The sequence below is a fragment of the Biomphalaria glabrata genome, chromosome 8 (genome assembly GCF_947242115.1).
Source record: "Biomphalaria glabrata chromosome 8, xgBioGlab47.1, whole genome shotgun sequence".
NCBI lineage: Eukaryota > Metazoa > Mollusca > Gastropoda > Planorbidae > Biomphalaria > Biomphalaria glabrata.
The window spans coordinates 21195947-21217134 of NC_074718.1; the positions used below are offsets into that span (position 1 = coordinate 21195947).

A 21188-nucleotide genomic window follows, 5' to 3' on the forward strand; every position below is an offset into this window, starting at 1 on the left:
TAACAATTTTTTTTTGGTCCATCAACAATTGTTCATTTTCAATTTTGGTCCTATTCCTAACGTTAGCTCATTACTGATTTGTTATAAACACATAAGCAATCAATTTGTATGTACACCTGAATCAAAACAGCTCCAGGACTTGTGGAGGGTGAAACACGAAGCTATCTCTCCGTATGTTCTTTTCTCACACAAACATTGTCACTTTAATGTCCAATGTTTTTAAACATTTCAATAACAAAGAAAAAAAAAAAAACATGAACTGCAAACATTACTCAAACTATCTCGTTAAGTTCCTACATTTCTCCAGGGAACAGACACACATCAAATGACACCACTTTTTGTCTCAGCCCTCAGACAAGTGTGACAAGCACATTAAACGAGAAATACATTTCAACGCTGTTTCCTAGTTCTACACCCATCCCTTGCTCTCGCGCCCCTTTCCCCTCTTCAATTTGTCCGGTAACATGTGGGTCCTGCGGATAGCAGCCAGGTCCTGAGTGGATTCTTGACCCTCTTTCTTTCACGGTCCTTCCTTCTGCACGAACGTGTTTCTTCCCATCCATTAGCCCGTGGCTAAAGGCACCCACATCTGCATTAGCGCATGTCACTAAGAATTCCCAACAGTTGACAATTCACGCGAGATGACCTTGTGAGACTTGCACTGACGCAGATAATGTATCTGTATTAAAGGTCTGCCTTGAAACATCGCTAAAAAAAAATTCACTATTAGGCAACATATTTAGGAAACAAACAACTCAAAGTATGACTATTTTTTTTTTAAATTAAGAGAACAGTCGAATTTTGCTTATGTACAAACTAGCTATAGTGCGGCCTTTCTATGTGACTGGTCTATATTCTTTGTTCATCTTGTAGTGAGAGTAGCTGCTCTTTCGTGTCGTTATATGGCACAGACTGGTTTCTAAGATTTGAATAGTATTAAATGTTGTCATTAATTCAATGAATTAATAGAACATGCACATCAAGTTGACGTCTTGTTCCAATGCCCCATCACTATTCGGGTTTCTCATTTGCAGACATTAGCATCGAGCATTTGTATGTCTTCACTCTAATGAAATGTTAGACGTGAGGGGTTTCCCATTGTCAGACGACGTCAGGCAAATCAAACTTGTTTTGATTTACTCTACACTGTAACTAACCATTAGATACCTCTAGAGTTCTGACGTTCATGTTACTGCTGGAATGAAGTGAAAATTGTTAACATCTAAAATATTTAATGTTGATCTTAAATTATATTGGTTTCTCAAATCACTTTAAAAAAATGTTTTCACTAAACAAGCCAATCCTTACATTGTGTATTGAAGTCATATTAGAAATGCAAAAGAAACATTTTTATTATTTAATTATTCACATTTTAACAAAGGATTTGGAGTCCTTTTTTCTACCGAACTAGGCCCTACGTCTTCAAATAGAGAGTAGTTCGTAGCGCACACAAGGTTTAAATTAGCCCTTCGGCCCCTACAGTTTTTTAGTGACTAAAAAAAATAATATCCAAAATCCAAGTACTACATCTTTTATTTCTATAAAATGACAGTATGGCCATATAGGTGATTGAGTAAGAACTTTGGCTTATATATAGAAAGGGACAATTAAGTTGTTTTTTTATTTAGATATAAGCCTATTATTCGTTAGATTATTGTTATATTATTGTTTTAATATCTGCTTATATATAAAAAGAGGTAATTATAATAATTTTGAGGTGTAGGCCAATTATTTATAAATGAAAATGTTCTATATATTCTTCCATATGTAAACCAAACCAAAAACGTTGAAATGTCGTACTTATAAACATTCTGTTAATGTGCAGGACTGCCACTCCTCCGCATCATTAAAAGAAATCTCGAACCACCATATGAACTATATACAATGATTATGATTATTCCAGTCAGATGCCATATTGCAATCATACATAAAAAGGAGAAGGAAAAAAATTCGGATGCTAGAATATTGGCATCTCTTTCCTTGGGCTGTAATATTCTATCTCAAGAGTTCAGCATTCTCTCTATCTGGTTGTTAATCATCATTATTCCTCAGGGTAATATTTCTGTCCTTCTCCTTGCGATGCCGGGACATTAAACTTTGATTTCATAAGATGATCAAGCTTTCAATGAACACAAGACCAGGGTCTAACTGGGAAGTGAACCCCATTAAGTGCATCTCTACTTTTGCAGACTTAGGAGGGGTGGGGCGAATCCAATTGCATCATTAGAGCTGCCCTAACTTTCTTGGTGTCCGCCTTCCTTCCATGTCAGCACCTTCCCAAACGGCATGATGTCCTCACACGTATACGCCCTCTGGTTCCTAGGGCTGGGTCAATAATATGCTAGAGGCGGGGGGGGGGGTTAAAGAGTTCTCACGGAGTTGATTACATTTTTACTCGCTTCAACGCTGCCTAAATTATCTGAAAACGTAATGTTTGTGTGTGTGTGCGTGTGTGTTTAGTGGGGTGCGGGGAAGGTGCATGTGAGGGTGAAGAGAAGAAACATGAAATTATTGATTCCATGTTCTTTGTTCCCTTTTGATGGACATCTGAAACGTGCACTTAATATAAAATATAACTTTAACGGCATTAGAATATAACATAAAATACTTGGTCAGAATCTAGCATAAAATACTTGGTCACAATATAACTCAAAATACTTGTTCATACAATAAAGCTAGCTAAAATGAGCTCAGTAATACATTTAATCACTGAACTACTTTTTCCCCCCTGCTTTCAACGGTATAGCCATTGCTTTGAATTCAAAATCTAGTGTGGAAAAAATCTTTTTAATTGAACCGTGACGTGGCTCATTGATTTCACGTTTCAATAGACTCTCGAGGAGTCCTGCACAACTTTGAGAGCGAACACGTATTTCAAACATTAGATTGTTACTAAGACAACCGTTTAAGTTTTGAACCTTTAGGCTAGGGCATAAGATGACGCAGTGCTTTTTTTTTTCTTCTTCTTCTACGCTCTGCTTTCCAGTGTGAGAAAGAAAATGGGTGTTTAACTCTCGGTTGGCTTGTCACGTTAATTGTATTCTGTGGCCCTCCCTATGATGAAACTGAGGCCACACATCTCTCGCGCGACCTTTTAATGCACGAAATCTTTGGATTTTACTGTCGTCTTGATGTTCATGAGCGGAATGATAAAACGTCTTTGAATGGGATTATTGTCTTAGACATTTTATCAACTAGAATTACCCATGCATGTTTCCTAGGCAACGTATTGTTGTTGCACTCAGTGTTACATGTAGACCTGGGATCTGAACGTAATTTTGTTATAAAGGTTCCTCCTATTAGCTTGCAAACTATTCATGGGTGGACACTGGGAGAGTGGCTGGACCGGTATTTTGATTTTTCCTAGAAGATATACAGTTCATGTATATCTTTGTGGAAAAAAATAAGTAGCTTATTTGGTCACACAGAAAAACTCTGATTTGATCCTTGTAATTGTTCAAAATATAATCACCTTGAATTTGGATAAAAAAAAGTAAAGTTTCCCTTTCAGACCTTGCGGTCTATAGGGCAGATGATGTAAAGGGCATCTGTTTCTTTGGCCAACGGTTAACTAGTGTGACATGTAGCCAGCACAACGACCTTTACTTTTCCCCAACTAATGTCAGGTACCATTAGAGCTGGGTGGACTCAGAGGCAAAATTAAAAATATCAGTCTTCACCAGGATTCGAACTCCGGAGCCCGATTTGGAAACCAAGCGCCTTACCGCTCAGCCACCGTGCCGCCTTGAATTTGGTTAAAGTCTTTTTATTTTGAATATTTCTTTTGCGCAATTTCTTCTGCAGATATCATGAGCTGGACTGTTAATAGAAGAATTTGATTGTACAAAAGTCAATGACTCTTTTGAAATAATTCAGAAATACAAGAAATGCACTTAGAAAAGATAGACCATCATCAGCTTCATAAAGTACGTATCAATTGAAACAACAACTTTTGTTAGCTCCTTGTTCTTTGTGAGCTTGGGAGAGCCCTAACTGGAGGAGACAATCTGAAAGTCAAGTCAAGCATGAAGTATTTTCTTGAGATTGTGAGCCTGTAGATGTCTACTAGGCTCAAGACTGGGCTAACACGATAACACTTTGCTTTGTTTATTTCTAGATAACTTTCTCTCACGCTGTGACTCTTAGTGAGAATGTACAATCACTGTGTTAAGTCAACTGGACTTAAAAACAAATAAACTGACCAGTTAAAACAAATAAACTGACCAGAACTGCCAAATACGTCCACATCGAGTGACCAACTTCGTGTATTGTAAGACCTAGTGCCCAGCCTGTGACCATTCCTCTTAGCTGACAATGTATCAGCTCCAGCCAGCCCTGTGTTAGGGCAAGATAACCAATCAAATAAACCGCCAATGACGTCAAGGCGAATTAACGCCAGCCGTTGACCGTTGAGTAAATGAAACTGTTTATCAGGGGAACACTTGAACCAATCCGAAAAGACACGACAATACCGGAAACATATTGTTGAGAAGGGGAGATTTGTTCTATTGAAATCGGTGTCTTTGAAGCTACGCCTCCTTGAAATTCACTAATCTGAGACTTGGGAGAGTGTATGAAGTGATAGGTCTGACCAAAAATAATTAATAGTAGGCAGTTGATTTAACTTTACATCTTACTTGGAGGGTTGAACCATTCTTTGTATTTAGTAATTATTTCTCAAATTCCTGTGTCAATTTTATAACTATTCGCTTTTATGCGGAGGTAGGGTCTTTTACTAGCAAGCCTATTTTGTTTGTTTTGGTTTTTTACTTTGTCGGCTGAGATGACCGCTGCCTGCCCGGGTTTGTTGTTTAGTTACTTTTCTCCATATTGTGCGCTTTAGTGCTATATCTTCTCTCTATCTTCACTCTATATTGTGCGCTTTAGTGCTATATCTTCTCTCTATCTTCACTCTATATTGTGCGCTTTAGTGCTATATCTTCTCTCTATATTGTGCGCTTTAGTGCTATATCTTCTCTCTATCTTCACTCTATATTGTGCGCTTTAGTGCTATATCTTCACTCTATATTGTTCGCTTTAGTGCTATATCTTCTCTCTATCTTCACTCTATATTGTGCGCTTTAGTGCTATATCTTCACTCTATATTGTGCGCTTTAGTGCTATATCTTCACTCTATATTGTGCGCTTTAGTGCTATATCTTCACTCTATATTGTGCGCTTTAGTGCTATATCTTCACTCTATATTGTGCGCTTTAGTGCTATATCTTCACTCCATATTGTGCGCTTTAGTGCTATATCTTCACTCCATATTGTTCGCTTTAGTTAGTGCTATATCTTCACTCCATATTGTGCGCTTTAGTGCTATATCTTCACTCCATATTGTGCGCTTTAGTGCTATATCTTCACTCCATATTGTTCGCTTTAGTTAGTGCTATATCTTCACTCCATATTGTGCGCTTTAGTGCTATATCTTCACTCTATATTGTGCGCTTTAGTGCTATATCTTCACTCCATATTGTTCGCTTTAGTTAGTGCTATATCTTCACTCCATATTGTGCGCTTTAGTGCTATATCTTCACTCCATATTGTTCGCTTTAGTGCTATATCTTCACTCTATATTGTGCGCTTTAGTGCTATATCTTCACTCCATATTGTTCGCTTTAGTGCTATATCTTCACTCCATATTGTGCGCTTTAGTGCTATATCTTCACTCCATATTGTTCGCTTTAGTGCTATATCTTCACTCCATATTGTGCGCTTTAGTGCTATATCTTCACTCCATATTGTTCGCTTTAGTGCTATATCTTCTCTCTATATTGTGCGCTTTAGTGCTATATCTTCACTCCATATTGTGCGCTTTAATGCTATATCTTCACTCCATATTGTTCGCTTTAGTGCTATATCTTCACTCCATATTGTTCGCTTTAGTGCTATATCTTCACTCTATATTGTGCGCTTTAGTGCTATATCTTCACTCTATATTGTGCGCTTTAGTGCTATATCTTCACTCCATATTGTTCGCTTTAGTGCTATATCTTCACTCCATATTGTTCGCTTTAGTGCTATATCTTCACTCCATATTGTGCGCTTTAGTGCTATATCTTCACTCCATATTGTTCGCTTTAGTGCTATATCTTCACTCCATATTATTCGCTTTAGTGCTATATCTTCACTCTATATTGTGCGCTTTAGTGCTATATCTTCTCTCTATCTTGTGCGCTTTAGTGCTATATCTTCACTCCATATTGTGCGCTTTAGTGCTATATCTTCACTCTATATTGTGCGCTTTAGTGCTATATCTTCACTCTATATTGTGCGCTTTAGTGCTATATCTTCACTCTATATTGTGCGCTTTAGTGCTATATCTTCACTCTATATTGTGCGCTTTAGTGCTATATCTTCACTCCATATTGTTCGCTTTAGTTAGTGCTATATCTTCACTCCATATTGTGCGCTTTAGTGCTATATCTTCACTCCATATTGTGCGCTTTAGTGCTATATCTTCACTCCATATTGTTCGCTTTAGTGCTATATCTTCTCTCTATATTGTGCGCTTTAGTGCTATATCTTCACTCCATATTGTGCGCTTTAGTGCTATATCTTCTCTCTATATTGTGCGCTTTAGTGCTATATCTTCTCTCTATATTGTGCGCTTTAGTGCTATATCTTCACTCTATATTGTGCGCTTTAGTGCTATATCTTCTCTCTATATTGTGCGCTTTAGTGCTATATCTTCTCTCTATATTGTGCGCTTTAGTGCTATATCTTCACTCTATATTGTGCGCTTTAGTGCTATATCTTCACTCCATATTGTTCGCTTTAGTGCTATATCTTCTCTCTATATTGTGCGCTTTAGTGCTATATCTTCACTCCATATTGTGCGCTTTAGTGCTATATCTTCACTCCATATTGTGCGCTTTAGTGCTATATCTTCTCTCTATATTGTGCGCTTTAGTGCTATATCTTCTCTCTATATTGTGCGCTTTAGTGCTATATCTTCTCTCTATATTGTGCGCTTTAGTGCTATATCTTCTCTATATATAGTGCGCTTTAGTGCTATATCTTCACTCCATATTGTGCGCTTTAGTGCTATATCTTCTCTATATATAGTGCGCTTTAGTGCTATATCTTAACTCCATATTGTGCGCTTTAGTGCTATATCTTCTCTATATATAGTGCGCTTTAGTGCTATATCTTCAAAAGAGAATCACATTTTCGAGATAACTTAAAAACTTTGCCATCTTTTTAAACCGTTTTAAATAAGTATGCGTTTTAAAATGTGAATATTGAATAGGTCAAAATTCATTGTGCAATTGATGTTTGTAGGTTTAAGGTGATGGTGAAATTTTTATTTTTTTAAAAATACTTTTAAGATCTAAATGAGGCAGTCAAAGGACAGACTAATAGAACAAACACAATAGCGTTTTTTTTTTAAGGAGACGCTAAAAATGACAATATGTACAATGTTAAACTATCAAGAAGTGTAAAACCAAGCACGGAAATCAACTGTCTTATTGATTATCTACAATTTGTTATTTTAGAGAGTGAATTTGTAAATGCAGATTTTTAAAATTTTGGCTCTAAACCATTTCATAACAATTAAGAGACATAGTGCATCTTCGAATCAACTATGCCTGGCCCCTGAGTTAAGAGACATAGTGCATCTTCGATTTAACTATGCCTGGCCCCTGAGTTAAGAGACATAGTGCATCTTCAATTTAACTATGCCTGGCCCCTGAGTTAAGAGACATAGTGCATCTTCAATTTAACTATGCCTGGCCCCTGAGTTAAGAGACATAGTGCATCTTCGATTTAACTATGCCTGGCCCCTGAGTTAAGAGACATAGTGCATCTTCGATTTAACTATGCCTGGCCCTGAGTTAAGACACATAGTGCATCTTCGATTTAACTATGCCTGGCCCCTGAGTTAAGAGACATAGTGCATCTTCGATTTAACTATGCCTGGCCCCTGAGTTAAGAGACATTGTGCATCCTCGATTTAACTATGCCTGGCCCATGACTTAAGAGACATAGTGCATCTTCGATTTAACTATGCCTGGCCCCTGAGTTAAGAGACATAGTGCATCTTCAATTTAACTATGCCTGGCCCCTGAGTTAAGAGACATAGTGCATCTTCGATTTAACTATGCCTGGCCCTGAGTTAAGACACATAGTGCATCTTCGATTTAACTATGCCTGGCCCCTGAGTTAAGAGACATAGTGCATCTTCGATTTAACTATGCCTGGCCCCTGAGTTAAGAGACATAGTGCATCTTCGATTTAACTATGCCTGGGGCCTGAGATGTACTCCAATTGGCAGCAAGGCTGGAGGGATTAGTCCTCCCGTAGAACCTTGGCGAGAAACTCTGCTGTTAGGCCTATATTTAACTATGCCAGATAATCTGAGCCATGGCCAGATGAAGAAATGTACATTCATTTACTCTTCTGGATCTGTACACTTCAACCAATGTGTGTTCACTAGATCTGGATGGAAACGTTTTCCTGTCATGAACCCAAGAAGAAAGAAGATTGTTCTGTCATCTGAAGCTCCAACAAAACATTCCTAAGTTAGATATAAGAATTGGGCTACACGTTCACCGGCTGGCGACAGACTTTAGAAGAAACTGATTACAAATTTTAGGCATGACAAGAAAGTTTTGAATGTAGATAGAAAGATTAGCGACTCGGAGGAAAGAATGTTCTCGCGTGAGACAAGTATCACAACTAATTTTTGGACAGTTTCCACGGGTTAAAACAAATAACTACAAAACTTTGAGCTATTTCTAATTTAAATATCTTTCAAGAACTAACTTTGTAAACTTAGTGAAACTGTGGGTCTCATTCAAACCGAGAGATGACATGTTACAAATAAATGTGTTCAAATTGTTAATCTTCTGTGTTATTAGTGAATAAAATTCAGCTGAATCAATGACTGACGTAATTTAAAACAGTTCAGATGGAATGCATGTAGAAACTAATTTTGGCTAATGAATCGGACACCCATGGTCAGTGATGTGTATTTTTAATTAGCACTGGTCCTTGCGTCAACCCGAGAATAGCAATTTTTCGCCTTCTACACTAAAATATGGACTTTTAAAAAATGCTTCTTATAAATTGTTCTTTTTTTTTTTCTCTTTTCTTTTTGTCTTTTGTTTGCTTCTTTTTTTATCTCCCCCCTCTCTGTTTCTCTCTTACTCTTTTATTTATTTGCTCTTTCGTTTCAATAGTTTATTTCAATAGTATTGATGATATTAAACAAAAACGACACTTCCCTCTCAACTATATACTTGTAGTCTCTCAAACTTTGTGGCTAATTGGGTTCCACGCCCTGATTCTTTTCGAGTCGAACAATCCAATCTTTACAGACTGTCGAGCACCGTCATATTATGGACTTTTGCGTAGAAAATAAAAATTAGATCCACGACTAGAAGTCTTAAAGGAAGATGATCTTATGCTCAATACAGACGTACGTTCGCTATACGTAATGCGAATGTCCCATCCCACCCCATTTTAACTTTTGTTTTTTTGACATCATTTTCTTACTATAAGCAAAACTGCGTTGTAGAATCAATCAGAATGCATTTCTCAAGCTTAGAATACAGGAAAGACTTAGCGCAGGGCGTAGGGGAGAGCTTACAGCGCTCTTCCATTGGTTGCTGGAGGGAGGGGTGAGGACACGGACAGCACCACATGGGGAGTCCAAGGCGGTGCGATTCCCCGGTGCAACCAATAGCTACGATTTGGTAGGTCCATGTGCTGGTGGAATCAACTTGTGTTGCCGAAATGGAAGGACTCAGAATCGCTCTATAATACACAGAGCAATGTATTGAGGAAAGAACGGCGGCACCGCCATTGTGACCCTCTTTACAACTCACCTTGATGCCTAGAGAGACGTGGCTTACCTAACTGGAACAGGCTATGGCGTGCGTGGAGCGCCTAGAAGGAAAACGTAAGGTACCTATCGTGCTATGGGTTCCATCGAATTGATGAATGAAACGAAAGGCCGACAGTTTGGCGAAGCTAGCAACGCTTACCCACCTCCTCCAGATGTCCGAAAATGTTCGAGATAAATCTTTTTTTATGAACCTTTCACCCGGAAATGGATTTTATCTCGTGGCCAGGATGAGGAATTGATTCTTCATGACCCCCCTTTGTCTATAGACCTCATCAAAAAGATGATCATTTAATCACATTTGTTTTTTCGTGGGTCACGGTTCCCACATTCTATGCGAGACAAGAGGCGAAGCCCACGAAGGTACAAACTCCATATGCCTGTACTGTGCTACTACGTTCCGGGGGTGGGGCATCAGAGCCCGTATTGACCCCGCAGTGGAAGCAGAAGCCACCAAAGGAGCCGCAAGCCTACGAGAGTGCAAAAGTTAGGATTTGTGAATAGATCTAGTCCAAATAGTAGGGCAGCTGGGATCAATCTAGCAAGGGACGGGAAGTCTGGAAGTTTCTAAGACATCCAAACAGAAAGAATCAAGCAATTAGGCACGCACGGGACACTGTCCGATAGGAACCTATTTCTCTAGGATTTGAGAGAATCACGATCCCATACGTCGGCACTGCTACATGAAGACGAGACAGTAGAACACATCCTCAACGGCTGCAGGATGCTCAGAAGCATTCGCGGTCTTGCCCTGTAGGAGACATGCAAACTCTACAGAACACTGCCAGATACCTAGACCGTACTATAAGAGATTAATCTCAGCATTGGAGCCTTAATGCATAGAGGCTTACAAAGTGAAGGGGAACTCCTGCCTCTTCAATACTATCTCCAGAAAGAAAATTGTGTTATAAATATATGCCTGGTAAAAGATTGAAAAACACTACTGTCACTACTGTCACTACTGTATAAAAAATAAAATATTTCCAAACCTCCCCTCCCCCCCCCAAAAAAAAGGCCTTCATCAAAAAACTCATAAACGCATAAACATTTAGAGAAATGTTAAGGAATTGAAAAATAAAACACCAACATTCACTATCATATTTATTCTTCTGGTCAAAGTTAAAAAAAAAAAAAAAGATTTACAATGACTGATATATTCTTATAATAACATCTGACACAATAGTTGGTATACTTCTGCCCTAGTCCCCTTTTAGTCCAGAGTACAAGTAATATTCTCGAGCTCAAAATTGTTACTTGTTCCTTGCATACGACCACATATTTTACTTCCGGTTATCTTGAGTCCTTTCTCCAGGAAAGTCCGAACAGTGTTTCTCTAAGATCAACTCCTTGATCTACTGGTTAGGAAATTTCAAATTGCTAAACGAACTTGTCCCGATACTGAGCTCAATTTAGTTGTTACGGAATAACTAGTAGAACAAGTTTTTTAGTCGACATATTTCAATATCTAGGAGTATGTCGCCTGAGCACGGTGTCTGATTGTACAATTAATTCTTCTCTTTGTTCAAACGGTATGTACATAAATCTATAACTACTGTAACGTGTTCAATGTTTGTAAAAATATTTGTTTGTAAAATGGTTTACATGTTTCGGATTAAGAATTTGACATTAAAATGTAGTCTAGGCGTCGGTGTGGTTTCAAGTTTGAAGGGATAAAGAAAAAAAATGCGTTACTCATAACTATGTTGACATAGACTATTGATCCACTTGATGCTGACATTGATCCACTTGTTGCGTTTGTTTACGTTAGTGCAACACATTTGCTTTCTTCTTTCATCCTGTTCACGAATTGCTCTAAACAAATAATCTCGAGTGAGTTGATGGCCACACGGAAACATATTGGTTGGTCTACGAGCCTTCTGTGGGACAAGATTAGAGGAGAAAAAGTTACTAATGGAGAGAGAGATATGGGATTACGTAGAGCTAGAGCGTGGGGCGGTTCTCTGTGACACCAGTGTATCCCTCGAAAAGTCTAATCCATCAGTCCGGAATGATCAATAGTTACCTGTCAAAGGGAAAAATGTTGATGTCACCACACGCAGCGCCCCCGCGAGTCCCCCTCCGCCTACCTTGGGCTGAAGTTGTGGAAGTGAATGTTGTCTTTGTGTCTGACATTGGTTCACACCTGTAACTTGCTGATGCCAGGAAAGGCTGCTTGCATTGACAGTTACTGTGGGGGGTGCCTCCCGTGTGAGGGAGGATCAACTATTACATTTTAACAAGTACAGTTTGACTATTCACTGTTCTCATTTCCCATGTCGTTTTGTGAAATCAACGATTTCTTTTTTTTTCCCCCATTAATATTGAATCAACAAACAACTCACGAAACATTCATATTCATTTAAAGCTTAGGTCTCCACGTAACGCACAATGCACAATAAAATGGACACCACATTCCGCAATTGAATCAGTAGATTCTGGACACGTCGCTTTGTGACCGGGGTGTTGGAATGGGGAAGGGAGCGATAGATTTGTGGCGACGCAAACCTACGAATAGTCTGAAACGTCATTTAAACAAATTTGCATTTCCTGGTAGTCTATGTCTCTTTGTGATTGTATTGACTAGTGAATGAGTCACACAAAGACGGATGACCATTCTGGCAGTGACATATATGTGTTGTCAACCAACTCCTGAAGACCGAGCCGAGGGATAAGCGCGACCAGGAAACCAATATATTTACTGATACAGTTGCTGTACACTTTACATTACTCTATACACTCTACAACACCCTCCATTAAAGTGTTTATACACAGTGTTTACTTTATTTTTTTTTGGCCAGTATTTTGTTGCGTGACCGACTGGATGAGTACGACGAGGTAACTGCGACAGTCAGTTTAAACCTAATAGTGTGACATCCGTCCCTCTCATGTCCACTGGGTGCAGCTTTTGATCTAATGAAGTCACATACTTTTGATGTCTCTATAAGTCTCTGTCTTACCTGTGCACACACACGAACACACACACAGTATGCACTTACTGGACCTTCTATTCCCACATCTAATCTCCCTCTCCCTCTCCCTCTCTCTCCCTCTCTCTCAGAGGCGTAGCTAGGGTGGGGGAGGAGGGGCTTCCTCTTTTTAACATCCATTCCATTCAATACTCAATATCGCAACATTTTTCATTCACACCATGCTGCGCTACGATAACTTTCAAATCTTATCTTAACTTATCTTTGACAAACTAAAAAAATTATTTTTAAAATGGCTTACATATTGAAATATGTTTCTACTTGCAATAATTGTAGGCTATCTGGCGTTGCTAGGGTTATTTTTCATTCTTTTTTTAACATCTCGGTTTGATCCTTTACAAAGACATGTAAACATTTTTTTGTTCTGAGTGTCAAACAGTGTTCAATTAGTCTTGGTCCATCAGACAGCACCTTATGTACAACATAGGTTGAATTCTAGATCACGATCAATTGAAAGTAAACAAAAAGTATGTAGATATTAAATTAATAAAATGTTAAGTAATGAGAATTAACAAAAAAAAAAAGCAAAAACCTACCAGAAAAAGAGTCAAGTTCTAAAAAGCTTATGGTTGTAACACAAAAGTTAATTTTAGTGTTCACTGCAACTGCATTTGTATTGCTGGCAATTAAATCGAAATACCTTATTCGACTCTATTATATTCTTAGACAGTGATGCTCAAATTACGGCCCGCGGGCCAGATTAACCGCGACGTGGTTACATCCGGCCTGCCGAAACGTCGGCTCAAAATGTAGAAAATCCCCCCCTCCCTTTTTCTAATAAAAAATACCAGGTTGAAAAATGTATCTTACTTATGTTAGAGCCCTAACTTTTTCTCTAATGGTTTGATAATATGACCATTAACATTGGTACGTTTATGAAATGGGAGAGCCGAAGAAACTACAGGTGAACTGAATGTAGAATCTACCAGGAAAAAGTGAATAGACCTTTACTTTTTTAGTCCAAAAGATCCGAACATGCTAGAAGCATGAAAATTATGCTAAACAAAAACAATTAAATAAATATTATTTCCAATCGCAAAAATGTATTTTTGTTAGTCAAGATTTATTTAATTCCGAACATGCTAGAAGCATGAAAATTATGCTAAACAAAAACAATTAAATAAACATTATTTCCAATCGCAAAAATGTATTTTTGTTAGTCAAGATTTAATAAAAGTTAATTACGATTAATTCAAAATAATTAATGTAACTTTATTCAATATAAGCTATTTTTAAAAATATATTTAACTTGTTTATGGAGTAACATTTTTTATGACTCCGTAACCATCTAAAGCACCTTCGTGCAAATTGTCATCAATATTAGTCGAAAGATGTCTATCTCAAGCGGAGAAAGTTTTGGTTTGGTCGTTGTACTGGTTACATGATCTCCTGTTGACCTCTACTGACATTAAAGAGTATTCAATACACTTGTTAATGTTTTCAAACTGATCAAGTAGTGACATAACAATCATGAATACAAAAACATGTTTACAACTAAACCCATCAAGAAACTAACCAAGAAATATACGTAAAACTATACTGGTAAGTAGGCCTACCTATACATGTAACTTTAAATCTGAATATAGTTAAAGCTATCATCGATTCATCATCCAACTCCATCTATTAAAAGTTTTGAGAGGTTTCAATCCTCACTTCTCTATGCTCTGTACTCAGATTTCACTGCTGATTGAGGCAAGAATGTAGATGTGTATATATGTTCAGATCTAGTGTGCAATTTATTTCTTCACTGAATTCTAATGTTTTAGATGACATAAACTAAAAACATAAACTTTGAAAAAAAAAGAATTCAATTTTTGTTTGTTTTTGTTTAAGCATTCAGCTTCACATCCGAAGTTATCTGGTGAATGACATTTTAGTAATACAAATCAAAGCCACATTTTTTTATATTTACGATATCTCCCCCCCCCCCCCATAGCATGATATTTGTGTAACTCAAGCAGTTGAAATGGTCTCCACTTTTCTCTAGCATTGACATTTCAACTCATCAAGCAAACATTGTTCTGCGTGGTCAACTATTAGTACACTCATTCACTACTGCCCTCGCCAGCCTCTTCGTGGGGATACTTTGACTTTGTGCTGATGTCATGACCAACCCAATAGTTATGACGAGCGACAGGTCACGGGAAGTAACATTTATAATGACTTTTAATTGGCTTCCAGTCGATCGTGTGGTCAACCTCGGACATTGTTACAATGCAACTCTCTGAAACTCGTTGTAAATTTAGACTTCTTGATTTGGAACTTTAGCGCGGACGTGGGCCAGTTTCAAAACAATTTTACTTTCAGTAACATTTTAAAAACATCTGTGTTATGTAGTATAACATTTGCCTTCTTTGTTGTTGTTGTTGTTAGTTTACTAAATGAAAGCCCGTATGGTTTAGGAGATGTTTACGCTGCCTGTATAGAAACGAAGCTATTAAATGTATCAAGTAATATGTTAATAGTTTAATTCCTAGAAACGTTTAGTTTTTAAAGTGTGTGTTAATGGTACAATCTAGCACTAGCTATCTCTTCAGGAATGATGTTTATTTGTAACATTAGTCACTATCATGTCGCATACTTTGTTTCATTGTCAAATCACCATTTAGTTCTTACGTCTCCCTGGCTAGTCAAACTGAGTTCCAAACTCCGTCGGTCCGCCGTCTCTCCCGTCTCCTCGTGGATAGTTGTACCTTGACGCGAGACACTTGTGCGACGCGCGCGAGGGGGAGGGAGCACTACGAACATTAGGGGGCTGCGGGCTATGACAAGGTGTCACCCATTCTCTCACGTTGGAATAGCGAGGAGAAGACCAGTTCAGTAGTCTGGCTGTCCTCACTACAATAACACTAGATCGAGTGTCTCGTATACTAGGTAAATGTGAGACTGGAGCTCTACTGCACTTCTGTCGCATTGACTTGTATTTCTGTTGGATTTACTCCCGTGAATTACTAGTGCTCGTAATGACTAGACCTGGCACCTTTGCCATTAGTCATGTGATGAGGTCTTGTTTTGAGGATATCCTGATATAAATTAAGTATTTTGGATATATTTCAATGTTAAGCCGACAAGAGAATTTTGTTGTGGTAAGTCATTTTATTATCTTTAATTAAAATCCTTAATTATTATTTTTTTCATTAGATAGAAAAGTCTTAAACAGTTATTAAAATTAACAATATAGAAATCTCAAGCTTTCAATTAGCCAAAGCTGTGAGAACTCAGAATGTCTCTCCTAGTGGCTACTATTTCTTTTATTACTCATTACGTTTGCTACGTACTAAATCCAGTTGAACCATGTATTTGATTGAAAAGCTAAAAATAATTTCATTTTCGACCTCAGTTTTGGAATTTACATGAACATTTTAGTGCTGTCGTGCCTTCTATGTTAACATTCTTTTTACTGAAAATATAATTTTATAAATCTATTTTTTTCCTGCACCTCAATTTGAACATCAGTAACAGATGTTTAAAAATTGTCATTTAGTTATTTAATTTTTTAAATGTATTACATCCTAAAAGAGAAGCTCGTCATCTCTGCATGGTGTATATTGCATTGGCATCCACGTCTTTATGCAGTATTTCATTTGTCGACAAACATGTTAAATGAGATTGTAAAACCATTTAAAATAGATTTAATATCTCATTAAAAGAGAAAATGATTCAATCAATGAAAGTCAGTTTCTTTCCTTGCAGTCGGAGGTTGGTTTTCATTGAATTCCGTTGCCTACCATGTAAATGAAATCTTTGTTTAGGCTGCTATAAGGCATCGCCAACTGAATTATCTTTCTTGATCTAAAAAAATTAATAAATCCAAAATTGTATTAAAGAGCATAAGGAAACAAGCAACAACAACAACAAACCCCCTTTTGAAATCCAACTCACTGAACAATAAGATTGTCACACACACACTGCTCGTCATTTGTTTCACAAAACTATTGCGCGCCAGAGATACGTTTTTTTTAAATTTTAATTTTAGGTTTAATCAAATTTTTAGCGCCCCCCGAAAGGGGAAAAGACGCTATTAGTTTTGTGCGAAATGTCTGTCCGTCCGTCCCGTTTAGATCTCGTAAACTAGAACAGATTGAAAATCCGACATCACAATATTTTAGACCATTCAAAGTTCTAATGCAACGGCTACTTTTTTTTTTTTTTTCCTGAAAGCGAAAAATCTAATTTTTAAAATCAGTTATGCAAGCAGTTTTTTGAAAGAGAAAAAGCTAATTAGTATGCATTATAAGTTAGCCCTAATTTAAAACGAATAGTAATCTTGTAAACTTCATTTTCCTGAACATTTTTTTTTATCGCGGAAATTTTTATTTCTTTTTCTTTTGAGGATTCGATTAAGAGATTGAGCCTTTTCAAAACAATTAGATCAATTATAAGACATCAGTTAGGCCAGGGGAGGCGCGGGGGTCCCGGGTTCGAATCCTGGTGAAGACTGGAATTTTCAACTTTGGAATCTTTGGGCGCCTCTGAGTCCACTCAGCTCTAATGGGTACCTGACATTAGTTGGGGAAAAGTAAAGGCGGTTGGTCGTTGTGCTGGCTACATGACACCCTCGCTAACCCTAGGCCACAAAAACAGATGAGCTTTACATCATCTGCCCTATAGACCACAAGGTCTAAAAGAGGAACTAGTTAGGCCAGGCTCACATCTAACTTTACATTCACTTTCATCTATCCTTTGATCTGCGAGACCGTTGGGGCACTACATAAGATCTGTTAACCTTCTTTCTCCATTCTTATCTCTCATTTGTCTTTGATATAATTTCATTTGGATGTTCTTTCTGAAAATATTGAAGCCTGCCTGGGTGGACCAGTTCCGGGGCCGATTTTGAAAAAGTCTTGTTTATTTTTATATATTATCATTTAAATACTTTGAATAGTCACTTTTAAGTTATTGAATATTAGAGCCCACAATTTTAACTTTTTAGATATTGTTATATGTTTGTGAAACCCACCATTGTGCCCAGCGCCGCCCCCCCCCCATCGCATCCTTGGCTTATAGCCACCCCCACCCACCCCTAATTTCACGAAATGTACCCACGTTGACGCTAGCGCTCCTGCCGAAGTTCATTGATATAGTACTGAAATAATAATAGCAATGTGAATACAGTTTAAGCAAAACATGGCCAATATAAAATAATGCTATCGTCGACGTCTTTATTAAAACAACAACTAAAGATGTGTGTTTCATGGCTGTTCAAAATCTTTATAATATAAAAGAAACAATATATTTATATCTTTATCTAGATCTAGCCTCTACATTAGTTCGTTACGGCCTTATTGTGCCTCCTGCTCCTCTTTTTTTCTTCGTTTATGTAAGTTCTAGATTTAGAAGTCTTACTAAATCCACTGGCTATCTCCACACGCACAGACTAACTGCCTTCTACTAGCCTTTACTAAACTCATTAAGTCCTGTCTTCAATCAGCTGATCTCACAGGACTATTAATGAAGAGCACGGAGACGACTTCTGATAGATTTATTCCCGGGGGATCCACTGATAGGAAATTGAATTTAAAGCCAATTATGAAAAAATTAACATTTGACTTCCTGTACGAGATAGAGACAATGACATAAAGTAGCCGGTTTGACCACTATAGAGGTCAAATGTTAAACATTTCCTTTTAAGTAATAGTTCATGTTTATTTTTGATTATGTGTATAACAGTATATTTGAAGAGTTTATATTCGTACTTGCAAGTAAATCTTATAAATAATGTGTAGATTGAACTAAAACATTTTTTTCACATATTAGTTTTAATAACTGAAACTAACTATTGTGGAATTAGAGAGATCCAGAGATCTACTTATAAATTAAAAAAGAAAGTTTAGGTCCAAATGACATTAGCGGGGTTTTTTTTTATATTTTTTTTTTGTTTTGATTGTAAGATGATAAACAATTTCTGTAAGCTTTTCAACTCTCCTGTATTTTTGGACACTGATCAATAAGTTGTACCAGCAGGTCTAGTTAGTACACTGTACACATCTTGTATGTGTGATGTACATGCAGTTTCACAACAATTCATTTGTGGGACATTTTATTCTAAACATTTTTGTTCCAATAATTGTTAAGCCGTCAACCAGTTCTTCCCTCAAACTTGATAGCCTCGGGGCGGGCTGATAAACATCAATCGCCTTGTATCAGTGACACATCTGTAACATTGGATCTTGTTTTCTAAATACAGTGCTGCGGTTTATTGTCACCGCGGCTAATCTCTCCATTAGGGGCAAGTATATTGACTGAAACTAAAGGTGATAAAACTTCTTTGGTGGGTGGATACTCTTTGATGTACCAGTGAATAAGGAAAGAGACCTGTTGTTTATTTTTGGAAGAAAGAATTATCTGGTTCACACAAGTAGACATAGCCACGCTTTGAGGAGAGAGAGAGATTGTAGAAAGGTCTAATACCGCAGATTTTGATTGAGTTTTGTTTTGTTCAGAACTTAGAGAGAAGTGTTAGGTTTATTTGATAGTTGATTTCTTGTTAGTACAATGAAAACTTTGGCCTTGAAATCTATATATTTTTAAAGCCGACATTTAAATGTCATAGGTACAATCAGGGGTGGACTAAGTATCAAAATCCGCCCCGGGAATTCTATATCATCCGCCCCGGGCATTTCTATACCATCCGCCCAAAAATAGTATTTTATATGAAGGACATCCAGTTCTAGGTCTACCTGTCCTCAAAATCATTATGTTAAATTTGATAATGTATCGATAGCTGTACACATGCTTACAGTGAACACTATGTCCTTATAAGGAATAAAAGTTTTATGTAGGCTACTACATTATTTCAGAAAATATGTTAGATTAAATGAGCAGGCCTTAGTAGAGTCTGTACAAGATTTTCAAAAAAAAAAACTTCGCTCAGAGGCTCCTTCCTCTGAAAAAGGAATACTATAAAATATTAACAGTTTAAAAGTGGCATTAATAGCGGCCCTTATCTTATAAAATACAGACGTGATTTCGTGATTGGATACCGGCCTACAGTGTATTTGCCCGAATGCTCAATCTAGCCAGTCCGCCCCTGGGTACAATATTATAATTCATTCCACTTTAAGCACTTATTAAGTTTATTTTGGTGGGTAAATTTTGTTCCAGTTCTTTTAAATGTATATTTAATTCTACGCAGTTCTAGATCTAAATCTTATTCTCCTCTAGATCTCAATCTTATTCTCCTCTAGATCTAAATCTTATTCTCCTCTAGATCTAAATCTTATTCTCCTCTAGATCTAAATCTTATTCTCCTCTAGATCTAAATCTTATTCTCCTCTAGATCTAAATCTTATTCTCCTCTAGATCTCGATGATTGCAGAGTGAATGTGAGGGACTATCTTTACATCAGTCTGATAAACAAATATGTTTTTATAAAGCACACGAAACATCCGCATGTTTATATATATAATGTGTGTGTGTGTGAAATTTGTAATATCTTCACCAGTTACATGTCTAAAAACACTACAACAGTGACAAATGATAATAAGATTTGATATCAAATACCTGCCTACAGTTCGTATTCAAAATGAAGTAGGCACAAACTGACACAATATTTGAAATGTTAGAAAAACGAATAGAAATGGCGTACGTCTGTGCTTTCACCAGAAAGTTTGATTACTACACTGTAGGTTAATATTGGATCTACTCGAACTTTGATACATAGGATATATAAAGGATACTTTTCAGTGAATATAATTGTCTTCAATTAACTTTATACAATTACGGATTTAAAAAATCAACCGCCAAGAAACATTTCTTGCAGCTTTAACTGCGGAAGATTTAAATGACTCGGAGTCACTTAGAGAACTTTTAGTGAGAACTTTTAGATTAAGGTGAAAGTCATTAAGTTATGCCAGGGGAAGTCATTCTAAATCACGCTTCATGCCCGCCATTTTCCCAGAAATAGCCCAGGACAAAAATGAAATCAGAAAATACAATTTCCTGTGCAACTCACCCAGCTTGACTCCTGGAACTCATTTACAGCAAATGACCACTTGGATTGGAGAACTGGTCAACGGAGCTGTATAAATAAATCAACTTAACAGTTCTAAGGGTCTAATGGTCAGTAAATCCACTGGCCGCTTCCACTGTTCAGGTCAAGAGGAAAATATCAAGTCCTCATCATTTGTGAATCTCTTTTGTTCTACTCTAGGCTGCAATCAACAAAAAGTGTTGGAAACAAATTTCAATGAGACTTTCATCAATCGGTATTGTTGTTTTCATGCTACTCTTTGTTAGTTGATACATTACACTACTACTTGTTCTATAACACCACGGGTCCCTATTCTTTTTATTTAACGCTTTTTTTTTTAAATCAATCTTCTATACTATAAAGTAGAATGTGAGGG

The 21188-nt window shown here is 37.2% G+C and overlaps 1 protein-coding gene across 3 annotated transcripts in view; it reads left to right on the top strand.

Annotated features, from left to right (window-relative positions):
* LOC106066132 (protocadherin alpha-7-like) overlaps positions 1-21188 on the top strand; it is a 71383-nt gene that overhangs the window by 25404 nt on the left and 24791 nt on the right. The window contains exon 1 of one of the 3 annotated variants that reach the window (XM_013225095.2): positions 15591-15926. The exons of 1 other annotated variant lie outside the window; for it this stretch is intronic. The gene's annotated coding sequence lies outside the window, so the exon portion shown is untranslated. Of the gene's footprint in view, positions 1-15590; positions 15927-21188 lie in introns of those variants that run through there. One more of the 3 variants, XM_013225096.2, reaches the window with a different exon arrangement.